At 46.3% G+C, this 18,351-nt stretch overlaps 1 protein-coding gene across 1 annotated transcript in view; it reads left to right on the top strand.

Annotated features, from left to right (window-relative positions):
• FOXD1 (forkhead box D1) overlaps positions 1–18,351 on the top strand; it is a 77,331-nt gene that overhangs the window by 58,132 nt on the left and 848 nt on the right. The window contains exon 3 of the mRNA XM_042906559.1: positions 15,581–15,662. The gene's annotated coding sequence lies outside the window, so the exon portion shown is untranslated. The remainder of the gene's footprint in view (positions 1–15,580; positions 15,663–18,351) is intronic.

The following is an 18,351-nucleotide window of genomic DNA, read 5'->3' as shown; positions in this document are numbered from 1 at the left end:
CTGGACCAGGTAAAATTCTAAAGGCAAGTCCCCTTTCAATTCATTTTTACATTCCCCAGAGTAATCAGCACAATGTCTTGCAAAAATTTGGTGTCAGGGAGATTCTGTAAACAGGATAGGATTTCCAAATTTGTTTGCAAAATGGGATAAGGTTTTCCCCTGAAGTTTACCTTCAAATCTCTTAAAGAAAAAGTAAACTTTTCCTCTGGCTCTGTTTTTGGGTGTTCCCTCTACATTTTTCTCTTTGAAAGAAAGCAAAAGACACCCTCCTTCAATTTCCCCAAGCCTTGTGGATTGGAATACTCCCACGAGTTACTCTGTTTCTATCACTTCTGGGAAAGGGGTGCTTCCTTGGGGCAGCTGTTCAGTGGCTGCCTCCTGACAGGTGAACCAGAAATGAGTCTGGAAGTCCATCCTTGGAGGCCTCACCGCACTGTCGTCAGGACTGTTTATGTCTGGGTGTGTTGCCTGTGGTACCTCAAACTGGACAACTTCATAGCGACTGTGCTTTTGAGTGAGATATTTCGGACTGCTGAAATGAGTCGAAAATGCTTGAAAGAGTCAGCAGTAGTCTAAATCGTTAGCAGGGTTTTCGGGATAAGATTACTAAATGTGAGAACTTTCATAAGAAAACGTGGAAAGTAAAAGAGGTCCTGAACTCAGACTATGATGCTGTCAGCTGCCCACCATTGCTGCCTTGTTCCTTGCTAAAGAGGCCTTCACTGGCCTGTCTCCTGTTGCTCTGGGAAGAGATTCAGCGCTGTGCCTTCCAGCGCTATCTCTTACTCATTAGCTTCACCTTGCAGAGGATGGAGGAGCATCACAATGGATTAGGAAGTCCTGGAAGTAACACGAGTTTCACGTTAGAACAAAAACAGGTTGATGCCTGAGACCGCCATGGCTCTCAGAGAGCAGGACCTGTTGATCTGGGCTCACTATCAAGCAGTCTTCAGGGATGTATCCAGAAGCCCTGTGATGATGTTGCTTTGTATTTAGTTTTTACTTTCATCAAAGGTCCATGTGCACGCATGTAGAGAGGCAAGGGATTGTATAAGACTGGCACAAAAAACAGAAGCCTTTCTGTCCCTCCCATGTCCCACCTTCGGAGGGCAAACCCACTCGCCTTTTCCAAACAGTTACGTGCGATTTGCATCCGTATCTCTAAAGCACACAATGTTATTGCTACTTACGGAATTTTCACTTTTAAACATCATCTGTTGACTTCCTACAATGGAAGATATGGATCTAACACTGTTTCTCCCTGCCTCCCATGACCCAGGTTTACAGGACCCATCGTCTTCCCAAATAGTTTCACAGACGTTTAGTTAGATCAATGTGTACATTTCCAATTTATGATCATTTAAAGTGCTGTCAATAGCTTACAACTACTATCATAGTCTACCATGATTGCTTTTCCTTTTCTCCACAACATACTGTGGCATTAATGAACTTGGGGGTTACCTTAGCCTCTGAATTCCCTGTTTCTTGGACCTCATGCCCTCAAATGATTTATTAATTTGTTGTGGCGGAATACATCCTCCAGTAGCTTTCTGAGAAAGTCAATGGTAAATATTTTGAGAACTGCATTTCTGCATTTCTGAACTGCATATATGTATTTTACTACTCTATTTGATTAATGTTGCGACCGGGTAGAAAATTCTAGGTTGGGAATAATTTTCTCTCAGGAATGGAAGATATTTCTTCGGCCTTCGTATTTCTAGTGTTGCTGTTGATAAATCAGATTCTATACTGATTCTTGGTACTTTGTGCCTGTATTTTAGGATCTTTGCTTTGCCCTAAAGTGTTAAAGTTTCGCAATGATAAGCCTAGGTGTGGATCTATTTTTATCCATTGTGGCCAATACCTGATAGGTCTCTAGTTCTGTTGACTTCAATGAGCTGTTGGATGATCTCTTTCTGTTTTCTTTGTCTTTTTCCAGCACTTCTACTCATCAGAAGATGGATGTCCCGGGCTGGTCCTCTAAATGTCTTTCTATATCTTTCCAATTTTCTAGGTCTTTGTTTTACCTTCAGGGATATTTCTCAACTTCATTTTTTAACCTTTTACTGAGATTTTCATTTTTCCTTCCCAGTTTTAATTCTCCAAATGTTCTGATTTTTACATATAACATCTTGTTCTTGTTTTAGGTATGTGATAATTTGTTTAAGGTTTCATCTCCCTGCATGATTTTCTTCCAAGCTGGAAGTATATTGGTTTGTTGATTTGGCCTCGTTCTTTCCTATTAAAAGTCTTTCTCAAATGCCGGTGATCTTGGCTCTTTGTCCATATGTAAGACTAGGGTGCTACAAAAGCTGATAGGAAACCCTCTATGCAAGACAGGATTTGTCAGACTGAGCTTGTCAGTGTGGTGTTCTGCTTAGGCCGTTTCACAGGCAGATCCCTGATGTCAGTCTGTGGGTCTTTTCTCTTGAGCTTGCCAGATTCCCCAGAGGAGTCTTTTCTAATTAGGAGGCCAAAATACTGTGAAGTTGATTTCAACACCGTGTCAGTCTTCACTTAGTCACCCTATGTTCAGGACGCTTTTCCCATCCCGACTGTTCTTGTGGTTCTCAAGTCCAACACATCCTGGTCTTATTCTCTTCAGGGAATGAGTTCCTGGGTTTCTGTTCAGGTGGTGGAGGAGACATGGGGTGTCTCACCGCTGCTTAAACAAACTTAACCAACCCTCTGGATTTTATTTTCTTTTTTAACATTTATTTATTTTTGAGACAGAGAGAGAGCATGAACAGGGGAGGGTCAGAGAAAGAGGGACACACAGAATCCGAAACAGGCTCCAGGCTCTGAGCTGTCAGCACAGAGCCCGACGCGGGGCTCGAACCCACGGACCGCGAGATCATGACCTGAGCCGAAGTCGGCCGCCCAACCGACTGAGCCACCCAGGCTCCCCAACCCTCTGGATTTTAGCCCCGGCATTGTCTCCATTTCCAGGGGTAACCAGTACTGTCAATTCTTGGACATTCTGGGGATTCCATGGATATAAATTAGATGCCCTCTCAGCTTTTTCCTACTTTCTTGGGTCTGCTAAATCATTACGACCCCTCAAAATGCTTTCCAGCTTCTGAAATGTAGTTATTGTTTCCCCTTTTCTCTTTGTTTACTTTTGCTTTTTGTTCTTATGTTTAATCCCTTAGTTGTCCCTTTAGTGGAGTGTCTGGAGGGAGTAGAGGCAAATCTGTGTATTCAGCTGGTTACTCTAAACTGGAAATCCACGTAATCTGATGTATTTTTTCAAGAAAAAAAAAATCGTTCTACAGAGAAAACTTTCCATGAGTGCTTGACATGAATAGAGTCTAGGACCTACTGTAAGTTGCTAAATTGAAAGGAAAATGATACCTTTGTCACTTTCCTCTAATATCTGATCTGTAGGTTGAATCCTTGATTCATACCACTGCCGTATTGGTTAGAGGTCCTAAGGAAGTCCTCTGCCCTTGGGTCTATACTTACAATCCAAGAGTCTCAGGAAGGATTTTAGCCTCTCAGTATATCACTCCACCCTATTCGTTTGTCGTTGCTTGCTGGGTAACAATGGAGAGCCTAAAAGTGGGAGAGGGAAAGACACTGACTGGGAATGGAAGTGGAGGACCTGAAACTCTAATAAATGCACCCTCGGTAACCCTGTGGCACAGCCAGGAATTGCACCCACCCCTCCCACCAGCTACCCCTTTTGATCTCTCCTTTCTCTGGTTTCCTTCACAACTCCAGGACGAAGGGGGAAACACACATTTCATTAGTCCTGTAAGGACTGCCCAGCCCATGGGTCAGAGATGAGAATTCTGCCAAGTCACTTTTCTTAGAAGCCAGTGGATGACCATATCCCTGCAGGGAGATAGTTTAATGTGCCTCCCATTTCCATCACTTTTTTGCAAGGGAACAAAAGAGAAAAAAAGACTGTAAAGTTTTCAAAGCTAAGAGTTCCCAACAGGGTTAGTTCTCAAAAGGGAAGTTTACATGGGGGGCCTACCAGCTACCTGCTTACACACATGCACACACACACACACACACACACACACATACACACACTCCCCTTGAAGCTTTTATGTAAGGCAGATAAGACCTGAATGAGTATCCTGCAAACCTGAAATGGGAAGGAGTCCCCACAAGGGAGTTGAGTAGTCTCAAGTGGATATTTATATGGTGAAGGGAAAGGAGGACCCTTGGCAGATGTAGGATGAAAGTTTTAATGAACCGACTATGTACACAGGCCTCAGGATTGCCTGTGTTTTGCCTTTTAAGGTACCACCTGACTGTCTAGTATCTTAAGCTCCACCCTGGCATGTGTCACCTAGCTGTGTCCCAGCAATCCCTCTGGTTCCCAGGACTGTAGCTCCAGAGCCGAAGCTCGCCTGACGTGTTCTTTGGATGATTCACACAGAAACCCCTGGACATTCCCTGCATGGGCTCTGAAGTGGTGGCAAGAGGTCTCACCTAAGGGGGGCCTTCCTTCCCCTCTGCCCTCTGATATTTTGAATTCAGATTTCTACGACTCAGTCTGCTGCAGAGCTCAAGGGCTCGGGAACTGCAGGAAGTCCTCCAGGTGCCCGGAAGCCACCCAGGTCCGGACAGCAATAACACTGTGCTTATTTCAGCTTCTTGGACAAGTGCTGCAGGCTCCATCATACTCCAAGTTCAGGGTGAGCTGCTTTCAGAGACAGCAGCGTTTTCTGCATGTGCGTCTTTATACAGAATTGTCAGTCATACTTTGCAGGCAGCTGCCCTTCTACATAGGAGTAGCTGCTGGAAAGGCAGGAAACCACACAGGCCAGAAACAAAAAGACACTTGAAGTATTGTTTAGAGAACACGTGTAAGATGTTAGAAACCACAACATCCTACACCTGTAGCAACATCTACTGCAGATGGGTATGTGCTTTGCAGTCCATTTTAGACTTTCAGGCGGATCACTTCTAGGAAACAAACTTGGGCTTCCCTTGTGCCAAGTTCCCTGCTGTAGATGATTACTCCTAAAAGTCTGCATGTATGACAACTTTACTATCTCTGGAGCAAAGAGAAGACTTCATTTGCAAAGATTTGCCCCAACTCAAGCCAAGGTCAGCAACTGACGTTTCTGTCAGAGCCATTTTGGCCCCAGAGATACTGCTTGCTCTTTCAAAGTCAACAGGAAACCAAAACAAACTCTATAGGGCTTATGCTTAACAAAAAGCAGACTCACTCACTCACTCACTCACTCACTCACTCACTCACTCACTCATTATTGTCCAAAAGCAGCACTTACCGCCATCTCAATATTGGTTCTGTGAAAAACACATTAGCCACGTTAGTTTTGACACCCTCCTAATTGCATTTTCTGTGACTGGACCCGGGGCTCAAAGATGGACTCCTAGACCTCACTGTGCAACAGGAAACTTGCCACTGACGGGGGGGTTGAGCACCCTTATCAAGCAGAGATTTTATCTTTATTAGTTTCCTATTTAAGCCCGAGCCATAAACACCATAGCCATTAACAGTTTCACTGCTCAGAATATATAAATGTTCTCAAAATTGATGGCTATCTACAGTTTTGGGCAAGATCCAAGACCATAAACTCTTCTATGCTTTGAGAACCAGAGAGGCTGTGAGGCTGGGAGCGGCAGGAGTGTTATATAATGCCAGCTGCCTCTTAGGAAAGATTTTAAAGTTAGGGACCCTCTGGGGATTTTTCCTTTGTGCTGATTCTTAGGCTCTTTCAGACTAAGCCAACTTCTAAACAGGGATACTGGAAAGGCTTAGTGAAAGAGACCCAGAATGCTTTTCTATTAGTTTTGTACCTGGATAACTTAAGTACCTTAAGCAAGTGTGTCTGATGATCAGTTTTCTGAAATGACACTTCCCCTGCCTTTTCCACAGAGCTGTAATGAGGACCATATATGTCTTCTTGAAAAACAGAAAGTAATAAACAAGTCTAATCCCCTTTTGCCTTTAAAGTTAAGAGAACATTTACTTAAGTACTCAGTGTGTTAATTTATCCATTGCTGTGTACCAAATCACCCCAAAACTAAGCAGCTTAAAACAGTAAACATTTATTATCTCACAGTTTCTGTGAGTCAGGAATTTAGGAGTGACTTTGCTGGATGGTTCTGGCTTAAGGTCTTTCATGAAATTGTAGGCAAATGTTGGCCAGCGGGGTGCCTGTGTGGCTCAGTTGGTTAAGCGTCCGACTTCGGCTCAGGTCAGGATCTCATGGTTCGTGGGTTCGAGCCCCACATTGGGCTCTGTGCTGACAGCTCAGAGCCTGGAGTCTGCTTTGGATGCTGTGTCTCCCTCTCTCTCTGCTCCTCCCCCACTCACGCTCTGTCTCTGTCTCTGTCTCTCCCTCTCAAAAATGAATAAACATTAAAAAAAATGTTAAAAAAGGGTTGGCCAGGGCTACAGTCATCTGTAGTCACCCACTTCCAAGATGGATTACTCACATGGATATCGGCAGGACGTTTCAGTTTCCTGACACATGGGCTTTGCCATAGGTCTTCTTCAGGGCGCATGGCTTGGTGATTGACCTTCCCCAAATTGAATGATCCAAGAGAAAGCAAGAGAGAAACCACAATGTCTTTTATGACCTAGCCTTGGAAGTTGCGTTACACATTGTCATATCTGCAATATTCTGTTGGTTAGCCAGCTCATCATGGGAGTGGAGTGCACAGAAGCTTGTACACTAGGAAGTGAGGATTGGTGGAGGCTAGCTTGGGGATTGGTTACCACAAACCTGAACTATACTGACAAGTAACTGAGTGAACTAAAAGTGGTTATTAAGTGCAATTTGAGATCAGTGTATTGTTTCCCAATATTTTTCCATGTCTGATACACACAGGTGCCAATCCTATGTTTGAGTATCATCTGATAAATCCTGAGCATAGCATCAGAGTTACTCAGGCCTTAGAGTCAGAAAGTGTTGGGTACAAATCTGGCTCATTCACCTACTTGTTTGAGCCTATATCTCCTCATTTACAAAATGGGCGTAATATATTTGCTTCACTGGCTTACTATAGCCATTAATCAAAAGATCACAGAATAATACCTAACTACTCAATCAGTGGTAGGTATTTTTCTTAGTTAGTATTGCTTTTTTTCAATTAAAAAAATTTTTTTAATGTTTTTATTTATTTTTGAAGGAGAGAGAGAGACAGCATGAGCAGGGGAGGAGCAGAGAGAGAGGGAGACACAGAATTCGAAGCAGGCTCCGGCCTCTGAGCCATCAGTGCAGAGCCCGATGCGGGGCTCGAACCCACAAACTGTGAGATCATGACCTGAGCTGAAGTCAGATGTTCAACCGACTGAGCCACCCAGGCACCCCAATATTGCTTTTAGCATACAATTCAGCTTGAGAGATGAGCACACAGAGTACACAGAGTTGCATTCTGGCACTCACATAACAAAGGGTCTGGATATTGGCTAGTTTCAGGTTTGATGAATGCAGTGGCTCAATGACATCATCAAGTACCTGGGTTATTTTCACTTTCTCTGCCATCCTTGGCATTTGGATTTTCTCTTTGATAAGATAACCATGGCAACCTAGAGCATCAGGTCCTCACAAAGAAGCTGGCTGAAAGAGTTAAGTCCTTTCCATACGCCCTTTTTTAAGGTGAAGAAAATCTTCCTATACCCCAGTAGACTTTTCCTCAGATTTAATTGACCTGAGTTGGGTTACATGCCCATTTCTAAGCCAGTTATTGACCCAAAGTAGGAAATTACAAGTTGTTGGCTTAAATTATTCAAGGCTTCTCTCTGGGGCTGGGTAGAGATTTGGCTTCCCAGAAGCACATGGCTATATGATTAAAAAATAATATGAAAGAAAGTTGGAGATGGCTGTTGGGTGGGTCAGCGATATGTGTTACAGGGTACATGGAGATAAAATTTTGAGAATTTTGCGTGTTTGAAAATGTCTTTATCAGCACACTTGATGGGTATTTTGCTGGATATAGAATTCTAGACTAGAAATTTTTCCTTAGAATTGTAAGGCATTGCTCTATTTTCTAGTCACTTCCAGTGTTATTTTTGAGAAGTTCAATGCCATTCTGATCACTGGTTTTTGGTATGGGACCTGGTTTTCTTTCTGGAAGAATTTTGGAGTTTCTAGTTATTGATGAGTTTCTAAAATTTCATGATATGTCCTTTGGTATGATCTTTCATCATTTCTTATGCTAGACCCAGCTAGTCCTTCTAGTCTGAGAACTTACCCAAGTAAGTTCTGGGAAATTTTCTTGTGCTGTTTCTTTGTGGGGAAAAAATCCCCCTCAGGACACCTGGGTGGCTCAGTTGGTTAAGCATCCAACTTTGGCTCAGGTCATGATCTCGCGGTTCATGCGTCAGGCCCTGTGCTGACAGCTCAGAGCCTGGAGCCTGCTTTGGATTCTGTGTCTCCCTCTCTCTCTGCCCCTCCCCCACTCGTGTTCTCTCACTCAAAAATAAATAAACATTTTTTAAAAATCCCTCTCTATTATCTCTGTACTTTCTTCCTGGAATTACTTGAATGTTGGACTTCCTGTATTGATCTTCTAGGTTTCTTACCATTTTTCCCCTATTTTTCATCTCTTTGTCTTTTTGTTCTTTCCTGAAAGATATCTTCAGCTTCTTCTAGACTCTTTTACTGATTTTGTTTTTGCTACTGTATTTTTAATTCCTGAAATTTCTGTCTTGTTCTCTTAATGTTTCTCTTTTACAATATCCTTTTCTAATTCCGTGGATGAAATACTTTCTCTCATCTCTCCAAGGATTTTACTTGGAGGGTGTGTGTGTGTGTGTGTGTGTGTGCACTCGCGTGTGTGTTTAAACTTTCTCCAACTTCTCCCAGTTACTTATTTTTCCATTTTGGTTTTTATCATTTGGTAAAGGTTTTCCTTAAAATAGCTGGGTGATTCTTCTTCACTTTCTTATATTTCAAGGGGAAAGACTACTTTCCCCTACTTCATAATCTGCCAATTTGGTAAGTTGTAACATAAAAGCAGAAAGGACTGACATGAGGCCACAGGTGAAACTGCATGTTATTTTATTTAATCCTCATAACTATGTGATATAAGTGCTATTACCATCCTCATTTCACAGGTGAAGAAACCGAAAGCTCATAGGGTTTTATAACCTGTTTAGGGGCATACAGACAGAGAATAGCAAACATGAGCTCTTAGCCACAATACTACCATTGCCTTTCGGTTGGTGAAAGTTGTTCTTGGTATTGGTCCACATCTCTTTCTCTCTGGCCCACCTTTGGGTGGTCTTCTCATTCCCCAATTCCTTGGTGCCCTCCTGTTTCCTTAGGGACCCTCACTTTGTATTGATGCCCATCCCTATTATTTCTCAAAATCCCCTGCTTCCTAAGTTTCTTCTCCTTTTCCCCACACCCTCTCGCCTCCTCCAATCAAAATTTCCATTTCTCTAGCGGTACTATCTCACTGTGGGTTCAGAAGAGAAGCAAGTTTGCTGACATAAAGTAGAATCAAGTAGGAATGGTGAGGGAAAAGTTGGGTGCCTCTGCTCACTATCACCACTGTAGTTATTAGCATTTTTGAGGGGACTGTATTAATTTTAACTGTGGAATCAACATAGGTAACATTTCTGTTTTAAAATTTTAAAAATGTCTATTTATTTTTGAGAGAAAGAGAGACAGAGTGTGAGTGGGGGAGGGGCAGAGAAGAGGGACACCCAGAATCTGAAGCAGGCTCCAGGCTCTGAGCTGTCAGCGCAGAGCCTGACGCGGGGCTTGAACTCAAGAACTGCGAGATCATGACCTGAGCCAAAGTCGGATGCTTAACCCACCACCTGAGCCACCCGGGCACCCCAAGATAGATAACATTTCTTGATCTGACTCTGTACTGAGACAATACCAACACCTGGTCTTGGTCCCTGTCCCCAAGTTGTTAAATTTCAGTTGAGGAAACAGTTTACCAAAAAAAGATAATTATAGTACATCATAGTTTATTGGCGTGCGCTCTTTGAGATACTTGCCACTTTAAAGGTCATGGCTGCTTGCCATCAGAAAGGCAACTTGACCTACGTACACTGAGATTTCTGAGGAAGGGATGGGCTTAGACAGGGTAGCCAGGTCTGCAAGGCTGTGAAGTGCCCACAGGATGGGTGCAGGGGGGGCTGTGCGTGGAATAGAGACAAGGAACTTATGGTTAAGGTGGGGAGGGGTGTATGAAGAAAAGGGGTGTGTAGCAGCCCCCCCCCCTTCTGAAAGGCATGCTCTCTGAAGCAAGGATGGGGAAGCTGCAGGAGTGGCATGATTCAGCGAGAAGCCACCCAGTTCTTTCCAGTTCCTAACCTTCCTGGTTCTCAACAGCAGACAACAGCAGACAAAGCTGCAGGGAAAGAGCGCTTCTGAAGAGCATCACTCTTCTGACCTTTTGAGTATTTTTAAATAAAAGTGCTTTCTTTTAGCATATTTGAAAAATCTGGAAGGAATACGGTAAATCAATGACTTAAGCCTTATCAGCTTCAGGTTTAGTCATTTTTCTTGAACTGCATCCCCCCCACCGCGTTTAAAGACCAATAAGAACACCGAGCCCTCAGCACAGCCAGTCTCCTAGACTTCAGGATGAACTAGCAGATGGACTCGTGCTCAAACACCAAATCCCTTTTCGACTTATCTTTGGCTTTTAAGACCCGCATCCAACAGCCATTGAAAATGCTTCCCCTAAGAGCCTTGCTTTTGGAAGAGAGGAAGCATTCCCCGCTCTCTTGGGGCATATACCTATACTCATGAGAGGCACCCGGGACCTCCAGGAGGAACTCATTCCCGGGAAGGCAGACTCGGTTCCCAAAGCCTGGCAGCCAAGGTCGCCGCAAAGACACCAAAGGGTCGCCAAGCCACAACCCAACGACGTGTGTCCAGAATGCCTGGCCTGTGCTGCTGGGATGTTAAATGTGGGCTCTGTGTTGTTTTAATAAAGCGGGGGAGACGCTGGCAGGTTTCCCCAGGGGCGGGCCTGTTTCCTCAGGAGACCGCGAAAGCAGCTGAGTAGAGAGCTGAAGGCGGCACCGTGCGGGCCGCGGCTTCCCCGGCCTCAAGGACGCCAGACCGCCTCTGCACTAGTGCGGGTACCTCCCGAGAGGCCCCGGGCTCATTTTCCACTCGGCTGCGTCCCGGCCGAGCTGTAAACCCAACCTGACGTGGGCTCATTAATTTGGCAGCGACTGGAAGGCTGGGCCATGGCTGCGCACCCAGGAGGCCTTTGTGCGCCCAGGGTCAGGTCAGAGGGCAACCGAAACACGGCTGAACCCTGCACGCGGCTCCCGGGCGCGCGGGGCGGCGCGACCCGAGCCGCTTCCTCCGGCCGGGCGGCCCCAGGACCCGGCCTCCCGCCCTGCGGCCCCGCCAGCGCGGCTTCCGGAGCCCGGCAGCGCGGTGACCCGGGCCCTTGGGCGCGCCAGACCGGGCCTCGGGAGTAGGCGCACCCCGCGCGGCGCTCTCTCCTCCACCCCCGCCCCGGCATTAGCCCGCAGGCGTCGCAGGCCGGCCGGGCAGCGGGTCTCCGTGGCCTTCCGTCCTCGAGATTCCGTCACTGGGGTGCAGGCCCGGCCCTGCGCGCCGCCTTCCCTCGGTCTCCGCGCCCCGCGCGGGCCCGGAGCTCGGGGCTGGCGGGGGCGGGGACGGGGGTGGGGACGGGGGTGGGCGGTGGAAAGGCCCGGCTGCGACGCGCCGCCCTCCCACCCCCAACCCGCTGGAGCCAGGCCTCTGCCCCCCAGCCCGGTGGCCTGCTCTGGTGGTCGCTCGGGATGTTTCGGGAGGGTTTCGGCTGGCGGCCGGTCCCTTGAGCCCTCGGCCGCGCTCCGTGCTAAGAAGCACGTGGCGCAGCCCTGACCCGGTCGGCCAGGATCTATAGCACACTTCTTGTTCTGTTTTCTTGCTTTGCCAGGCCCGAGGCGGGAGTGCCGAGGGAGGCGTGCACACCCGGGGGGTGGAGAGAGGGGGCGGCGAGATGGGCCGCGGGGAGGAGGCTAGGACCCCCCCGCCCCCCCCCTCCAGCGCACTCCTTAGGCCCTCTGGGTTGGCAAGCGCCTGCTCGATTTTCCTTCCCTTTCCCAGTTTTCCGAGTGGCGAGTGGCGGAGGCACACTTCGAAGTCCTAGCCTCGGGATCCCAACACGCGGGTCTGGCCTTCACGAAGGCGGCGGGGAGGGGGGGGGGCGGTGGTTCTGCGTTTCACAAGTGATTCCAGCACAGATTAATTTTAGCAAGTTTCGCAAAAACAAACCGGCCTCCTTCTGTGCCTTTAGGTGACTTTTGTGACATTCAGCAGCAAAGAAAACTATTTCCTCTGTCATTCAGAGCTAACCACGTGTAATTGGCCCAGAAGTCTGTTGTATTTGGGGGAACTGTTTGCGATATCCCATCTGTTTTCATCTCGCGGTTCAAACGAGTCTGTGTTTACCCTTCTGTCGGGGAAATTGGTTTACATGCACAGCAATTTTGGTGCAACACCGAAGTATCCCCTTGAACTAATGCTACGGGTCCGACAGGCTTTGTACTGCTAATAACCCTCCATTACGTCTGTCAGGAGACATTTACACAGCCGCGTGGTCGGTCCCATAAAGGAAATTAAGATCCTAGGTTTATCTTAACTGTTTGAAAACCAATTGGTTTCTGGTGATGGCCACAGACGCAGACGCGCGGGTCGCGGGAGCAGTCGTGTCGCACTAGGGGGAAGCCCTGCCGCCTTCTGGCTTCCGCGGGGTGGGCTAGTCTGACAGCGGGTGACCCCCAGCAGCCACTCCTCCTGCCCGGAAGACGAATTTGCGTCTCTTTTGTCTGCACCGCCTTCCCGAGCTGCGGGCCCTGTTTCCCAAGTGACAGACCGCGAAACCGCAGGGAAGTGGCGGGAGCCTGGGTGGGAAGGTCTCTGACGGCGTGTTTCGCAGATCGAGGATGGATGGAGGCGCAGAAGGCTCAGCGGCCATCTGGCCGTTTCGCGGGCGGCAGGGAGACGATTTGGTGCTCCCAGGAAGGCGAGGTCTCCTTCCCAAGACTGGGGGGCGCGGAAAGAGATCAGGGCGCGTGAATCGCCGGCGGGACGCGGTGCCGGTGGCTGGTGGTCTCGTTTTAGACCCGCCTTGGGCGCCTGCAGGTGCCCGTCGTGGGTGGGGGGCGAGGAGCCCAGAGCCGCGAGGTGGCTGCGGAGTGGCCTCCGCACGCCCGGGAGTGTGCCTGGAGACGCGGCCGGCTGTCCTGGGGCTGAGTAATGGGAGAAATTGCTCTGAAATCGAGTCCGCAGCCCTGGCGGAGAGGCTGGTAATCAGCCCCTGGCATGTGTGCAAATGCTGATTTTGCGGGTGTTACTTAATCCATGCCGGCGGTGAAAAGCCGCAGGTTGGTGGCAGCCTCATCTCCCGTGGCCAGGCTTCTTCCAGGTCTGGTCTGCGGAGCAGGCCCCGAGCCCAGGTTAGGGTGCGGTGACTGGTCAGGGCTCGCGTCTGAGGTTTGGGTTATTATCCCAGTGTCTCGGCAGAAATCAGCCATTTCCTCTGCATCCCATGCTAACTTACTCTTTCAAGGGGAGGAAAAGTTGGGAGAGGAGACAACTGCAGTGTTTTACAAACAGTGGAGAATGTAACTGAGGCTGTTTTGGTAAAGGGAGCAATATTCAATTGTTCTTTTAACCTTAGTATGAGGAACTGTCATAGTTGTCTGTGGGAGGCCATAAAAATCAGTAAATGGCTCCTCTGCAAAGGAAGACCCAAGTCTTAGTGTTAAGGATTTGAGAAGTGACCTTTGCTAACTCTATTAGGGTGGAGGCCTGCTCCTGGGTAAATGTGGGAAAACAGAGATCTAAGGCCAGAACCTGTGTCCCCACAGATAAAGTGTCCATCTCTTCCAAAGGTGAAAGGAAATAAGCCCTCCCCACCCCCATCCCCGTCTGCTGGCAAGCCCTGAATTCCTACTCCATGGTCAATTCCCTACTTCATTTTACTTATGCAGAAACTGGTGATGAATAATTGAAAAATTTTTAAGAATCAAAATATTCCAGGGGTAAAAGGAGCGAAAATCCCAACCTACTCCACCCCTTAAAGCTCAAAAAAAACAAATAATCCACTGATTTGTGACAAAGGGCAAGAATTTATATAACTACTTGGATATAGGTCTGAATTATAGGGGACAGGCTCTCTTTTGAGATCCTTGAGCATTTTATTTTGTGGCATTTTCAGTACCTTTTACTGAAAATAAATCTACAGAGAGTGTGAAAAGATCCCAATTCTAGAAGCTAGTTTTAGTCAATTCATGAAGATGGACTGAAAGGTTTGTCCTGAAAAGGAATGATTTTAAAGTTAAAATTCTACTTTGTATTCATGGTCAGCATAGCCATGAAGCATGAGGAAAGACAACAGAATTATCGGAGAGTACAGTGCTCACATATTCAGGGAAATCATAAAAACAGGGTTTTAGTTTAACAGGGTTTCTTAGTAGTGGCTGACTTACTGTCTTTCTTGATGTTTCTCTTTTTTTAATTCTTTTTTTAAAGTTCATTTATTTATTTAGAAAGAGACGGGGGCAGGGGGGGTGGAGGGTAGGGGCAGAGAGAGAGGAAGAAAGTCCCAAGCAGGCTCCTCATTGTTGACGCTAACCCGATGCAGGGCTCGAACTCACGAACCATGAGATCATGACCTGAGCAGAAATCAAGAGTTGGTTGCTTAAGCAACTGAGCCACCCAGGCACCCCTCTTTTTTTTTTTTTTTTAAGTTTATTTATTTGTTTTGAGAGAGAGCACAAGTGAGGGAGGGGCAGAGAGAGAGAGAGAGAGAGAGGGAGAGAATGAATCCCAAGCAGGCTCTGTGCTGTTAGTGCAGAGCCCAACGTGGGGCTCGATCCCATGAACTGTGAGATCATGACCTCAGCCGAAATCAAGATGCTTAACTGTTTGAGCCACTCAGGCATCCCCTGACATTTTCTTTTGTCCTTCTTATCCATCAAGTACAACTGACCAAAAATTACACCAGAGAGACTCCTCACACAGTTTATTTTTGAGAGACTGCTCTTGCTTAGTACTGCACTAGCAATAATGATGGGCACAGAAGGAACAGATGTGTTGCCTGCCCTTTTGGAGCCTCTAATTTGCTCCGGGAGAAGAGACTTAGAAAACTTAGAATATCCTTATCTAGTAGGAAGCAGAAAGTAGGAGTAGGAGGCAGTAGGAAGAGCTTGCATAGTATTGCTGAGGGAACAGAATGAGGAAGCCACCAGCTTCCCAAGACCCAAGTGATGCTGAGGTCCTGTCAGAGAGAAAGCTAGAAGAGGAGGCTAGGAAGTCAGTAGCCAGAACGGGGTGTGGCTCAGCTATTGTCTTTCTTTTCCTGCCCCTTCTGTGCTTGCAGTGGCACCAGGAGATGACATTAAGGGCAAATCTGGAGTTCATGGTGTATGTCTGTGTGTTTGTAGGGGTGTGGTGGGGAGGGAAAGTCCAAATATATTGTCTGATCGTTCTCCACCTGTGGTGAGGTTAGGGGGAGCTCCATTTTCTGGCTGTCATCCAGGAGCTACTTGTGTTACTATTTGCATCAACATGATGCCCACAGGTAATCTCGAGAAAATAAACTAACCGGATTATGAGCTAAAGAATCATGTGGGCTTTTCTCCTGCTAGGATCTCAACAGCTGTTCCAGGACAAACATTGCCCAATAAGACTGCCCCCATCACAGGATGAATCTAAAGGACTTAATTGTGTGTGAGTAATTTCTAGAAAGTACTTGTAATTTTGTATGTGACTGGAAAGAATAACCACGGTGGAAAAGCCCCTGCATTTCTAATTGGTTTTGAGACTGTTTTTACCTGGTTGGTGTTTGAAAGCAAAATAATTGTTTCTCCTTGAGAAAACTGTTTGATTCTAATACTCCACATGCGTTTGACATAGTTAAAAAAAAAAATTTGGATACAGTTGCTGTTTTGATTCTGTCGGCCCTCTCCCCCCACCTCCCTGTAACACAGGCTTTGGTTTGATTTTTCAGACCACACACACAGAGAACTGAATGTTCCATTAGTGATCATAGTCTTATCAATTCTATAGGTGGCAGAAGGCTCACTCTAGGACCACCTGCCTCTGCATAGTATTACACTGTGGGAAGACATTCCCCCACCACTAACAATGTGGGATGTAGTAGGGTGACTCTCACAGCCCATCTACTTTGGCATTGAGAACAAAGCTAGTTTAAGTTCAACTGGTCTGAAGCCTGCTTTCCTTAGATCTTGCCCAAGATCTATAACTGTAATCATCCATAATGACCCTATGCCATTGAATCTGCCCTGCCCCTGTGCTAGGAGACAGGAACCCAGGCCAGGGTCAGCACTACTAGTTGGCTAGCCTTAAAGAGCCTGGAGGAGCCCCACAAGTGAGAAGCTCTCCACACTCATTTTCCGGTCTCCCCCTCCCCACATGAAGGCCAAAAGCCCTGCCTGCCCCTAAAATCTCTAAAGGAAAACAGACGTTTTAAAATGACTGTCAACCTGTAAACAGTTACCCATTAATGAACTATTAAGCACTTAATTTTTATTTCCTCTATGTATTCATTTGCTCATTGAAATTTTGCCCAGCACATGGAGTATTTGGCAATCAGTTTCTTCTGTTTTGGGAAACCACTTATGTGTGTTTTCAGGGATGCCCAGGGAGACAAGGATTTGGTTTATGTGCAGCCAGGGAAGCCCTCAACTAGTAGAGGCTGAGATCTTGGCAGAGCAGTGGATGGCGTGGGTGGAAGCAGTGGATGGGAGAAGGAGAAAGAGGGGGTGAGCAGACAGTCCAGAAGTTCTAGCTTCTGAATGTTCTTAGCAGGTTCTGGCCATAATCTCTTATGCTGATAGGCCTTCAGATATGATAAAGTTCATAGCTATTGGATGAGAAAGAACAAAATGAGCATTTTTTAAAAAGCAACTTAAAAAGAAAAAAATTGTCATGCATGGTTTGATTCTAGCAAAAGAATGATTATACATAAATAAGACATAGCATTATAGTTATTCTTAATGCATACATGCTTGCTTTTTTATATCTGTATTTCTTCCATCTAGATACAAAGATAAAATATACAATCCAAGTCAGCATTTACCATTTATCGTGTTATTCACGTTCACTTGTTTTTTTTCCCTTAAAATGTATACTTTTTTCCCCATGGACTTCCTTTTAGGCACAAAACTCAGATTCTGAAAGAAATACTTTCAGGTGGTTTTTTTTTTTTTAAGCTGAGTTAGCTTTGTCCATTTTACTAACTGTGCTTTTGTACATGTATTTATTTTTATGATTTATAAAAATGTTCTCATCATTTTAATAGTCACCCCTGGGTGCATGGGCAATGGTTTAGAAAACTTCCAAAATATGGTAATACCACTATAGCAAAGCACCACACAGCAACAAAAACACAAACCCACTGAACACTGGCCCAGAACAACATTCCTCCAACTGTCTGGGGAAAATAAACCAAAAAAAGCTATCTTTCATCGTGCCTGAAAGGTCAGCTAACCAGGGCTTTCAGGAGAACAAGAGGAATGGTATTTTACAGAGGAGGGCCCCTTGTTGAAGACCCTTTGCCTCCAGCTCCCTAGAAATGCACTCCAGGGCGGGGTGTGGAGACAGATCTCATCCTAGAAGAGGGGTTATGGGCCTGAAGCTACGTGGAACCTACCCCACCTTGTGTGGACGTCCTGGCTGCCCGAACGAATATAGCCAAGGTGTCCATTCCAGCTACTAATTGCTCTTATCCTATCAGCTGAGGGCAAGGCTCTGGTTAGTTAGATTAGTTAGTTACAGCTGCTGTTGTTATTTACAAAGTGCTGAAGGAAAGATTGTTTTGAGTTCAGCACCGTGATATAGACATGGATTTTGAGTCCCAGCTGTATTTTTTACTTGATGTATGATCAAGTCACGTAACCTTTTCTTGAATCTTAAGTCTTTTTCCCACTAAAATCAGAGATCACATTGGCTGCCTCACTGAGTTGTTATGAGAGTTAAGTGAAATAACACAAGTGAAAGAACCGATTAAATATATTGCAAGTGCTCTGTCAATGACCTGACTGCTGTCTGGAGGTTTTCTTGAATCTGAATTACCAGAAAAAAATTGCCTGTACTCTGTCTTTGTCTTTCCATGGGTGCACACAGCCTTCCTCAACTGCAAGTCAGATCTGAGTGAATGCCTGAAAAACCTGGAGAAGGATAGGCACTTGGTCTGAGGGTGGGGCTGCATTTGCATTCCATCTGACAGGCTAGGGCCACACAAATACAAACTTAGTCACTCTGGAGTGTAACAGGGCTTCTGGCCGACTCCAGACTTAGAGCAAGCGTAATGGGACAAAAGCAAAGGGTACAGGGGACATGGTATACTCAGTTGACTTTTGTCAGCCATGTCAAGAGGCAGAATGGAGTGCTCGTT

Source organism: Panthera leo, chromosome A1 (assembly GCF_018350215.1).
Source record: "Panthera leo isolate Ple1 chromosome A1, P.leo_Ple1_pat1.1, whole genome shotgun sequence".
Classification (NCBI taxonomy): domain Eukaryota; kingdom Metazoa; phylum Chordata; class Mammalia; order Carnivora; family Felidae; genus Panthera; species Panthera leo.
The sequence above is the reverse complement of the archived record's forward strand: the minus strand, read 5'-3'. Positions and strand labels throughout refer to the sequence as shown.